Below are 11,348 nucleotides of genomic sequence, written 5' to 3' on the forward strand. Positions count from 1 at the left end.
AAAGATGTCGTGTGAGTAATTGGAAACCAATGTAATGGAATTTCTACATTGCTTTAATCTGAACAAAAATTTTCAGAAGAAAAAAACAATAAATCATAAAATGAACAAAAATGTTGATTAAGAACTACTAACCATAATCAATTGATAAAGAGTTATCATCTTGCCCGATAATGGGTTGGTTACACCCGTGTTCTTGTGAACGTTGGAATTCTTCTGCAAAACCCAGCCTTATTATACTAGTACATCTGTACGTCTCTTATTATTTTACCATTTTAGGCTCGAAAACCTGGCGTGATTAGGTCTATAATTCATGTTTCTTGAGATGATCACTTCTAACAGTGTAGGCTAGATGCCACGTCTGGAACTGAACAGAAAACGCTTGAGGCAAGAAAAATCCTTTTGATGTCCAAAATATCACAATCGTGATGGATTGATGCTTTTCAGTTCCTGGCTAATATCTTGTATCTACCCTATACCAGATTTGGTACCTTTATCGTGTTGTATGTTTTCAGCCTCTTATCCTATCCCATCAATAAAAGCATCTATTCTATATCTGAATATAAAGCAACAAGCTCCAAAGCAGGTTAATTGTAGTTTTGTCTAGTTCAAAGAGAGTGCAATAATTTCATTTTCCGAGGCATTCAAATCTCGGCTGTTTAATTGACGTATGCATCAATTGTGAGTACATTTTGTTTAAACAGCCCGTTATATTACTTGCGGACTTGGCTCGTGAAATTCTCCTAGGAAATGAAAATTTGTTTTGTTTCTTTAGGATTTTGCTTTTCCCTTCCTCCTTCACAATGACAGTGTACCTTTGTATTCAAATCCCCATCCGTAAAAAAAGAAGAATGACACCGTCTGTTGTATGCATGTATAGATTTCAAATTGATCTTATTTCTAAAGCTACAATGACTGACTATACAATAAATACTTAAATTCCACCGAAACGATGAAACACTACGATATGCAGGCATGTACATGTTAAAACAAATATGTGGAGTGTTATAAAACTCCGTGTCATAAACTCTATATTTAATTCTTTTTGTATTCTCCGAGATATTTTGATTGCGTTTTTTAATCTATATAATAAGCAATAAAGACAGACGTAAAGTAGCTTACTTGATCACATGTCGATAATATTTCAAAGTGAATGAGTTAAAATCTGACAACTGTGATACTCGGAAAGAAAAGAGTTCAGTCTTCATAACACCACATGTAATTCCCAACAAAAACAATTATATATCTTACAAAAGACATTTTTTAATAAAAAAAAGTTAATGTCTAAACTTCCCTTTTCCTCGATACTAAAAATATTAACTTTTCAAATACTTTATCTTACGTTGATTCTAACCTGGTCAATTCCCGTTTATCCCAGAAGACGTCAGACTACCGTTTGCAACGATCGTTTTCAAACTTCGACATTTGGCATGATACAATAGATATTACAATAGGGTACATTGGTTTACTGTGTGCAAATGAGTTCATAATACTTGTTGCTACATCAATTTACTATTCAAGTTACAATAAAGCATGTCACAACCGCGTGGCCAATGATACACGTATATTAGACTTCGAAACATTGTCTGATTGACTCTAAATTCAGTACCACTGTATTCCCTTAATCGTGAGCCTGTGATGAGTCAAAACCTTAATTCACACAAGCCGTAACCCCAGTAACTCTAGGATAATTTCATCAATTTAATAATAACCATATGCAAAAAAATATACATGATTTTGGGCGTGTGGCTTTCACATGCTCAGTTTTGTTAACGGTAAAGTAAACGGATCAATAAACTAACAAGCTATTTGTTTAACGATAGTAAGATGGGCGCCTAAAGGCCCGACTTGTTCTGAAACAAATGGAGCACCGTGAGTCGTAAAAGATTGCATATCTCCTTCTGTAACAATAATCGCACATCATGAATTCCACTGGAAAGCGTTTGGTAGGCTGTTCAAGGTGGTCTTCGTCCGAGACATCGCTTCTCTTATAGTAGGGGATGATGTTTTGGTTGAAAACACAACCTTGCCTGCACAGAGACGGGTTATCACTGGCTAGGCAAACTCTGAAGCAGTCCCGTCTAGAAATGTCCCTTTTATCGGGTTCGTCTTCTGTCGGTTCCAAATTGGTGTCCCAAACACGCTTTCCCGCGCTTTGAAAAGGTATTACCCCAACGCCTCTCTGGGAGCATCTGGTCCAGCAGCCCATGTCATGGCTTCTGTACATACATAAACGGCAATCAAAGTACGGGCGCATGAAGGCGTCTGTGGACAATGGTAAAACGCAAAGGACCATGGTGACCACGAGAAAGTGATGAGGATATTGGTTCAGTAATTGGCGTAATTGGTCCATATTTGTACAGATGATGCACCTGTGGTAAATAAAGAAAAGAATTGGTTAGTTATTGTTAATGCTGAACGGTGGTATAAGTAAATATAACGGAGAAAAGTGACAATTGATGAGCAGTAGATATGTTTTATTTGGTAGAGCTGGAGCCTTTCAAGACATTTGCGTAAACTTTATGGTAGTAATTTATTGTTCGGGTCCTCTGCACTGTTACTGCATGTACACGCACCGACTCTCTCTCTCTCTCTCTCTCTCTCTCTCTCTCTCAGGGCCGGATTTTTGTGTAAACAGACTCAGTACATGCTTTGGGCACCATGGCTGAGGGGGCACCAAACCGCCAGAGTACAAAATAGATGAGAAGGGGGTAGGTTTTTTAAAATTGAAAAAATGATATCTGAACTGTAGAGAAAAAGATCAAAAAGCAGAAGTAGGCCCCCATGTATGAGTGGTATACGACAATCGGATTTTTCCTGATTTTTAAGTGTAAAGCATGCTTGCCACAAGTTACTTGTTCTGGTATGGGGGAACCATGATGCTGAGAGTGTTTAGGGCACACCCTGAGCTTCAGAGTCATATTTGAAATAAATCTGTACACTATAGCATACCCTTGCCGTTTCAAGTTATCTCTCAAAAGAGAGGCCACCTCTAGACCTGAATCTGGCCCTCTCGTATAAAACTGGGTTCCCATACCTAGATAGATCTAACAGGATCGATCTATCTCCAAGGGGTTTCTCGCTAAATTGCTTTCAGCTTAAGAGGCTTAGATGTCTGGCACACCTACTCAAGCTGCTAAACGATGATTAATTACCCCTAGCAGATTCAGTAGGCGTGAAAGACATCTTAGCCGCTTAAGTTGATTGCAGTTTAGCGAGAATCCCCTTGGAGATAGATCGATCCACGGTTAGTACGACAGAGTCTGGGAATGGTCCCTAATAAGCCAATGTTCTTGCAATCAGTAACCAAACTGCGACCATTGAGTCACAATGATGTTTTCTCATAACAATTTTCATTACGGTTTGGAATAACAAGCCTAATAAAGAAAAGAAACCATTTTAATGAGCTTAGCGTTTATATTACCCATACGTTTATGGTTATTTGAGAAGAAATATCAAGACCCTTCACGTCGTGTCATTTTGGTAAACCACACACATTTAATAACGGATTTATAACCTTTAGCGATCATGCATAGTAATTCTACCCCAGCAAGTGTTTAATCTTCGCACTGACACGCGAATATCCCCTTTTTGTTCATTATTTTCGGAGACCAGAGGTTGCATGACAATCAACACTTTCTTGAGAATCGTTCGCATTTTTCAATTTGATGTGCCAATAACGTAATATGATTGAGTAAATGGAGAAGTCAAGTGGTGTGGTGTTTGCATTTCGCTACTTTCATAAAAACCAGTATCATCTTGTAAATATGCAATTTCACAAATGCTTTTTCTTTTCCCAGAACTTTTGCCACGTTAAGTGGAGCAGGCTGTGAGAGGTTACACTGCAATTACGAAATGTTATACGGTGTCAGTACTCAGATCGTTGTGAGAATATCGGATTGCAGTTTTAAGTGGGCTTAATGGCTGTTTATATTTCTTTAATCTCAAAAGTAAAACATGACACTTTATTAATTAAAACATACATTACTAGAGATGTTATTGATCGTGCGGATATACGCTTTATTCAGTTTCAGGGGTGCTTTTCGATAAAATGGTTCTCTGACATATACCAGGTGACGTTATCTCACACGTAACTATTCGTTTTCTACAATAAAATCATATTTCATACGCTTTCATATTTCAATCAATTGTGTGAAGCAAACAGAAGAATATATTTTGATCTTGAAATAACCATTTTTTCCCTCAGAGCAATATCTTTATCACAAGTCTTCGATTCAATATATGGCACATCCCATTTCTATTACACCAATCAAAAAGCTGTGAAGATCTTGTTCATTGCGAAAGCAATGCATACTAAAACTCGCAAAATATTTCCAAGCATTGCACATTTTCCTTTAAGATAATGACAAAAGAATCAACAATCATTCGATTTTGAGGTTCGGTCGAAATGGATGCATTGTTTAAACTTCAGTATCTTGTATTCATCCCAAAGATTGCCCCATGTCACTGTACAGTTTGCGCAAAAACAATCAATAAGCTGAATGTTCAAAACGGCCACGATGGCTTTACCCATGGTGGCAATGAAAACAAAATGAAAAGAGCTGTCCAACTTGGACACTTTCATATTTTACTATAACAAAGACTTTAGTATAACAAAGATTTGGAATCATGGTTTGGAACATCTGTTTCTATGGTCTCGGTGGTAACAAAATGTATACTGATGCGACATCCATTGTTTCTAAAAATTAGGGGGAACTAATTAGTTTGCTGAATTTTTATATACATAAAACCTTTTAAGCACCTTTTTAAAAACACATTGTTGTATCTATTAGTATAATTCGATTTCGAAAAATAAAAAGAAAGGCATTTTGCCATTCCATCCGCTCTTAGCGAGTGCAGTATCTTTGGCAGACTAGTTTGTAAAATGGTCTTACGGAATTTCACTTTGGTCAATTTAAACAGCCCATTGATGAAGACAAAGTGCAAGTAAGATATTACTTCACAGAAAATGGTGCAAAGCCAAAAAGAAAAAAAAGAGAGAGGGAGACTAAGAAAACGTTGTTAAATTGAAACTTGACAGTACAACAAGTCCTACCTTGTATATATTTCCCACTCCTATTGTATTTTCCTAATTGACAACTCCAGGCAACTTTGAAGCATGCAAGCCGAACGCTGTAATAATATATAAAGAAATAGTTCCTATGGAAACGGGATTCACTTTCCAGTCGCAAAGTGGGTAGGCCCAAGAAGGCGGAGAGATGCAAACAGGCGACAACTGATTGACGTAAACTATTCACACAGACCACGCATTGCTGGCCAATCAGCCCGGATATTTGCAGAAGGCATTGGCTTTGTATACAATTCCTCAGAGACTCAAGACGGAAATGACATAGTGTAGGACATATTGGATGTTGAAAACCCAGAGAGATTTCTAACTGTTAGAAGGTTGAAAGTACAGCATTAACGTGGGAAACTCGTATCATTTTTTCACTTGAAGGAACTGCATCGGGCTAATATATAATTAGTGCAATGTGTAATTACAACAATTTAAAAGATAAACAGCAGGTCAAGTCATGTGTTTAGATAAACGCGTGGCACTCCCTACAGTCTATTAATAATCCATAGGTCGTCATACAGTTCCGGGTATCAGTTAGTAAACCCGGGGTGTGGCTTTCTTACACACTGGGATTTACGTTTCATATTGAAAATCCATAATGAAATAATAATGAAAACGACAACACCAACCTGGGCTTTATAATTAGTAGGTGCTTAATTGATGCAGCTATGAAATTACGCTTCATTATATATTTATCATTGCCCGTCAATATCATTTTAGTGCGTGATAAGGGAAACCCTAAAGGCTTCTGCTAGAGGACTCTGGAAACTCAACTCGCGGCTAATATCATGTTTTATTGATAGTTGAGAGGTGAGTTTCCAGTGTCCTCTCATACTTGGGTGACCTCTGACGAACATTTTTAACAGGAGATATGTGACAATACACAAACGTCGGTCAGCGAACTTAAGTTTCTCGCGTTACAAATTGTATTTCATATTATCACATCTGCTTAATGAACAGTGCACTCGTTAGAAACTCATTTCGCACCACCTGCCGCCATTTCCGACACTAAACATTGCCGCTATATCTGTGTAAAGTGTCAAATAATGTGACATTTAGTGAATCAGAAAGGCAGGCTAAGTCTAATAATATCCGTATGTTTACTATATCTCTTGGAAACTTAAGAGGTCTTTTGATTTTTTTATAATTCACTTTGAAAGGTATTTTGACATCTGTACACGGATAAAAAGTCCTTACCAACCATTGCTTTGAAGAGTCCCAAACTAAGGAATGCTTTATGATGAAATATTTTGAAGATAACCTTTACTCTTCATTAGTTTGACAGGCCCAAACTGGGCTAAAGATAGGTGAACAAATTACATCTACATCAACTTCCTGTATTTTCACTTCGCTTGAAAATGGACATCCTTCAATTTCATTATTGTGAAAGTACTAGTACAGTGATAAATCTCTGTAACCCCAACAGGCTAATGATATAGTGGAGGAATTATTTGCTTATTCTGCATCATTTTCGTCCATAAGAAAAGCCATACTCCTTTGTAGTTATTCCGAGCCACTGTTCGTAATGTCCAATGTCATGCAACTAATGTTGTTTAAAAGAATACATTATATACGCAAATTTTATAAGGTAATTGAAAAAAGATCAATTTACACAGTTTTCAAAATCGACATTTATGTGTTAAGGATATCGCCAGACGATTAACACGTTAATCACGCTTTGTATATAAGTTCATTTTGTATGTCACAAAGGCCTTTCAGATAGATGCATCGATGGTTAACTGAAAATGGCCAACTCTGAAAAGTTCATACAAGAGAAAGGGAGAAATTAATATTATTAATATTAATTGTTTTGCTTTTCTTTCAATTTCTCTAAGGAATTAAGACGGACATTGAAAAGATATAAAAATCATAAAATAAATAATACAACGTTCTGTTGTTGTTGTACCTAGGAATTTATAAAGGACAGTTACGTGAATTCCATTTTCCTTTTAGCACTCTATTAACGTCAAAACACTCTTTTAAAGACATGAAATAACAACCAACCTCGTTCTCGGAAAATTGCAGTTTTTAAAATTAAGTTTAAACCATTTGAAGACGGTGGAGTGGTTCTAAAAAACGCATATTCATGAGGTATGATTGAGCTTCGGCCTCAACAAAGGGACGGTATTTGTTTTCAATTTGATTAAAGAAAAAGAAACTTTTTATTAGATTTTTCGTCCAAACCTTTTAAGCGAATTGCGTGACGCGAAACCCAACCATTATTTGGAATTAACCAGGACTTGAGAAGTAGGCCTATCTGACACGCAGTGTTTGTGCAATCGTTTTTCGATTATTGGCTTCCTTTCTTGTGAACCATTATCATTATCCTTAATTCACAAAACAGAATGTAGGCGATAAGAAGTGTCATTTATAGGCCAAAAAATCTGCTTTTGAGGTTGTGTGGTAAATGCCGCCTTGTAAGTCTATTATAGATAGCACCTTCCGGCATGCCTTGATCATGTGTGATCATATATCGAGCTGAAAACATAACAGCAGCATCATTTTTTTTTTATTTTTTTGAATTCTGAAATATCAATGACAAACAGATCTCAAGCCGCTCCCGAACGGATATTGACACCTTTTTTATCGTCTCCTAAGCCTATTTAATCAAATAAATACGTAAGTATTGCAATCCGGTAAAATTCTCTGGAATGGCTTATTTACCTGTATGAAATTATCAATATAGAAACGAATTCCTGCCTTTGTTTATTGGAACGTCGTAATTATGGGCTCATATCTCCTAAAGTAACAGTAAAACCCAAGGCTAGTACGGGTTTGTAATTCACACCCTACTCGCCAACCATGGCTATTTTCATGATAATATCTTAGACTGGGTTCCCACAGATTTAGATCGATCCATCTGGATCGACCTTACTCTCTGGGGGTTCACGATAAATTGCTCTCAGCTTCCTTTAGTAGGCGGGACAGACATTTAAGCCAGTCGAGCTGACAGCAATCTAGTGAGACTTCCCAGGGGGATAGATCGATCTAAATATCTGTGGGAAATGTCTCTTAGTTACGGAGCTCGGAAACCGATAACTCACACCAATTTCGAAACAGGGAAATTGATAAATGATTGCCCACTTTGTGTGCAGAAGCGTCTGGTGGTTAATAGCCTACAACAGTAAATAAGGAATGTTTGTTCTATATGTATTGACCTTATTGCCTCAATATTAAGATAAGATTTTTACATAAAGGAAATGTCTTTATAACATTTCGAACCCCTTTAAGCATGTATGATGGGCTTGCCATCAAAACGGAAAAGGATTTAGTTATTTTGAAACACAAATCGAAAATGTGTGTGGCGTAAGGTTTATCTTTAAATTATGCCCGAGTCGGGTGTATGACGAGGTCTCTTTGGTTGAAAATAATCATTATGAGCTATACTACACATCAAAACGTGTAATATTTTCGAATAACTTTTAAAGTTCATCGCTTTACTACGACTGAGGTCATGAAGGAAAAAAATAACGATGGCGGGGCTGTAATAAACGTACGATTTACATAGTTTTCAAAATCGACATGTACGTGAATTCCATTTACTTTCTAGGCCCTCTAGATCTGTTGACACCAAAACATAAAATAACAACCAACCTCGTTCTCGGAAAATTGCACTTTAATATTAGTTTAAAACATTTGAAGTCAGTGAAGTGGTGTAAAAATGCATATTCATGATTGAGCTTCGATCTTTACAGAGGAAAGAGTATTATTATTATTATTATTATTATTTTTTTTTTGATTAAAGAAACTCCTAATTAAAAATTTCGACCTAACCTTTTAAGGGAATTGCGTGACGTGAAACTCAACCATTATTTGGAATTGTGCAATCGTTTTTCGATGATTGGCTTCATATCTTATGAACCATCATCATTATCCTTAATTCACAAAACAGAATGGCCTTTATTTTTCATTTGCCAACTTTTTGCTCCAATAGCTGTTGTAGTTTCAGGGGCGGATTTAGGCCGTCTTCTGGGTCTTCCGGAAGACGGTCAGATTTTTAAGTTTACATTGACGGGTATCTAATGTTTTCTGTCGGTCAAAAATGGAGGATGGATTAAGACGGTCAAAAATGGAGGATGGATTAACAAAGATAATTTGGAAGACTGTCAGAAAATATCCCTGGATCCGCCCCTGAGTTTCACGTATTTTTCTTAATTTATCTTGGTTGCACTCATTAACCTACTAATATTATGGCAGTTATAGGCCTATAATAAGGGGGATGTTTGATTCTTTCCCTATTATTGGGTTTTTGTATCTTATTATTTTTCGTCATTAATAAATGATAATTTTCAATGTAGGCGATAAGAAGAAAAAAAAAAACGGAATAATTACCGTAAATGTAAACGAAATGTGTCGAATTTTGAAAGCAACCTGCCTCTTTACATAAAAAAGGCACTCAGTAAATTTAAAGTAAAACAAAAATATGAAGTGGAACTTATGGGGCGAACGTCATGTGTCAGACAGCAACAGCGACGGCGACGACGCGGACAACAGACCAATCAGAAAAGTAAAACCAAAGGCTTGCACCAGCTTGTAATTCACACCCTACTCATCAACCGTGCCTATTTTCATGTCTTGGTTACCGAGTTCGGAAACCATCTCAAAACAGGAAAATTGATAAATGATTTGTGCGCAGAAACGCGTGGTGGCGAATACAACAGTAAATAAGGAATGTTTTGCTTTAAAAGTATTTAGCTTATTGCACTAATATTAAGATAAGATTTTTAGCTTAAAGAAATGTCTTTAAAACATGTCAAAACCCCTTCAGCATGTATAATGGGCTTGCCACAAATCGAAAATGCATGTGGCGTAAGGATAAATTATCTTTCAATTTTATCCATCTCGTACGTACGTAAAGTTCTCTTTGATTAAAAATGATATTGTTCTATGTTGCACATCAAATCGTGTAACATTCTGAATAACTTGAGCTTTGATCTAAACAGAGGAAAGAGTATTATTATTATTATTATTATTATTATTATTATTATTATTATTATTATTATTTTGATTAAAGAAATAGAAACTCCTAATTAAAAATTTCGACCTAACCTTTTAAGGGAATTGCGTGACGTGAAACTCAACCATTATTTGGAATTGTGCAATCGTTTTTCGATGATTGGCTTCATATCTTATGGACCATTATCATTATCCTTAATTCACAAAACAGAATGGCCTTTATTTTTCATTTGCCAACTTTTTGCTCCAATAGCAGTTGTAGTTTCACATATTTTTCTTAATTAATCTTGGTTGCACTCATTAACCTACTAATATTATGGCAGTTATAGGCCTATAATAAGGGGGATGTTTGATTCTTTCCCTATTATTGGATTTTTGTATCTTATTATTTTTCGTCATTAATAAATGATAATTTTCAATGTAGGCGATAAGAAGTGTCACATATAAACCAAAAATTCTGCTTCTGAGGTTGTGTGGTAAATGCCGCCTTATAAGTCTATTATATCCCTTGATCATGTGTGATCATATATCGAGCTGAAGACGAAACAGCAGCATTTTTTTGTCGAAAGCTAAAATATCAATGAAAAACAGATCTCACGAACAGATATCGCCTCTTTAGCTTATTTAATCAAATCAATAAGTGCGTCAATCCGGTGAAATTCTCTTGAATGACTTACTTACCTGTACGAAATTAACAGGAAACAAACAAATAAATACTTTTGTTTAGTGGAATGTCGCTATTATGGGCTCATATCTCCTAAAGAAACTAGACAGCAGAGCTGGCAAATATACAGACACCATACAGGGAACAAGGCAGCAAAGCTGACAAATGTTCAGATATTACACAGAAAAAAAAGTGCACCAAATAATGTTTTTGCCAATTTTGATGCACTGTTACATATTGCTTTAAAGAAGCATAACCACTCTTACCCTCTTCCATTATGTACGACAGGTAACATGAACATTGAAAAACTATCTAGTGATTCATGGGATGTAAAAGCTACTGCAAATGCTAATGTGTGAAAAAGTGAAAAAAAATCACAAAAAAAAAAAAATAAAATAAAAAAACGGTTTGGCAGTTATGGGACAAACGTCACCAAAAATTGTGAAAAAAAAAAGAATAATTACCGTAAATAACTTTCGAAATCAACCTGCCTCTTTAAACAAACAAAAACATTCAGTGAATTTAAAGTAAAACAAAAATACGGTTTGGAACTTATGGGGCGAACCTTACCAAAATTGTGGCCAAAAAAAACAAAAAAACAACGGAATAATTACCGTAAATGTAAACGAATTGTGTCGAATTTTGAAAGCAACC

The 11,348-nt window shown here is 35.9% G+C and overlaps 1 long non-coding RNA gene across 1 annotated transcript; it reads right to left on the bottom strand.

The window, feature by feature from the left end:
• Nucleotides 1-35: 35 nt before the first annotated feature.
• LOC147764279 (uncharacterized) lies at nucleotides 36-5,276 on the bottom strand. The gene is made up of 2 exons (XR_015333128.1): nucleotides 5,054-5,276; nucleotides 36-2,369 (listed from the first exon to the last, which is right to left on the bottom strand). It is a non-coding gene; the product is annotated as an uncharacterized LOC147764279 (long non-coding RNA).
• Between the last annotated feature and the right edge of the window lie 6,072 nt (nucleotides 5,277-11,348).

The sequence above is a fragment of the Lingula anatina genome, chromosome 1 (genome assembly GCF_051362555.1).
Source record: "Lingula anatina isolate TDL-2025a chromosome 1, LinAna3.0, whole genome shotgun sequence".
In the NCBI taxonomy this organism is placed as follows: Eukaryota; Metazoa; Brachiopoda; class Lingulata; order Lingulida; family Lingulidae; genus Lingula; species Lingula anatina.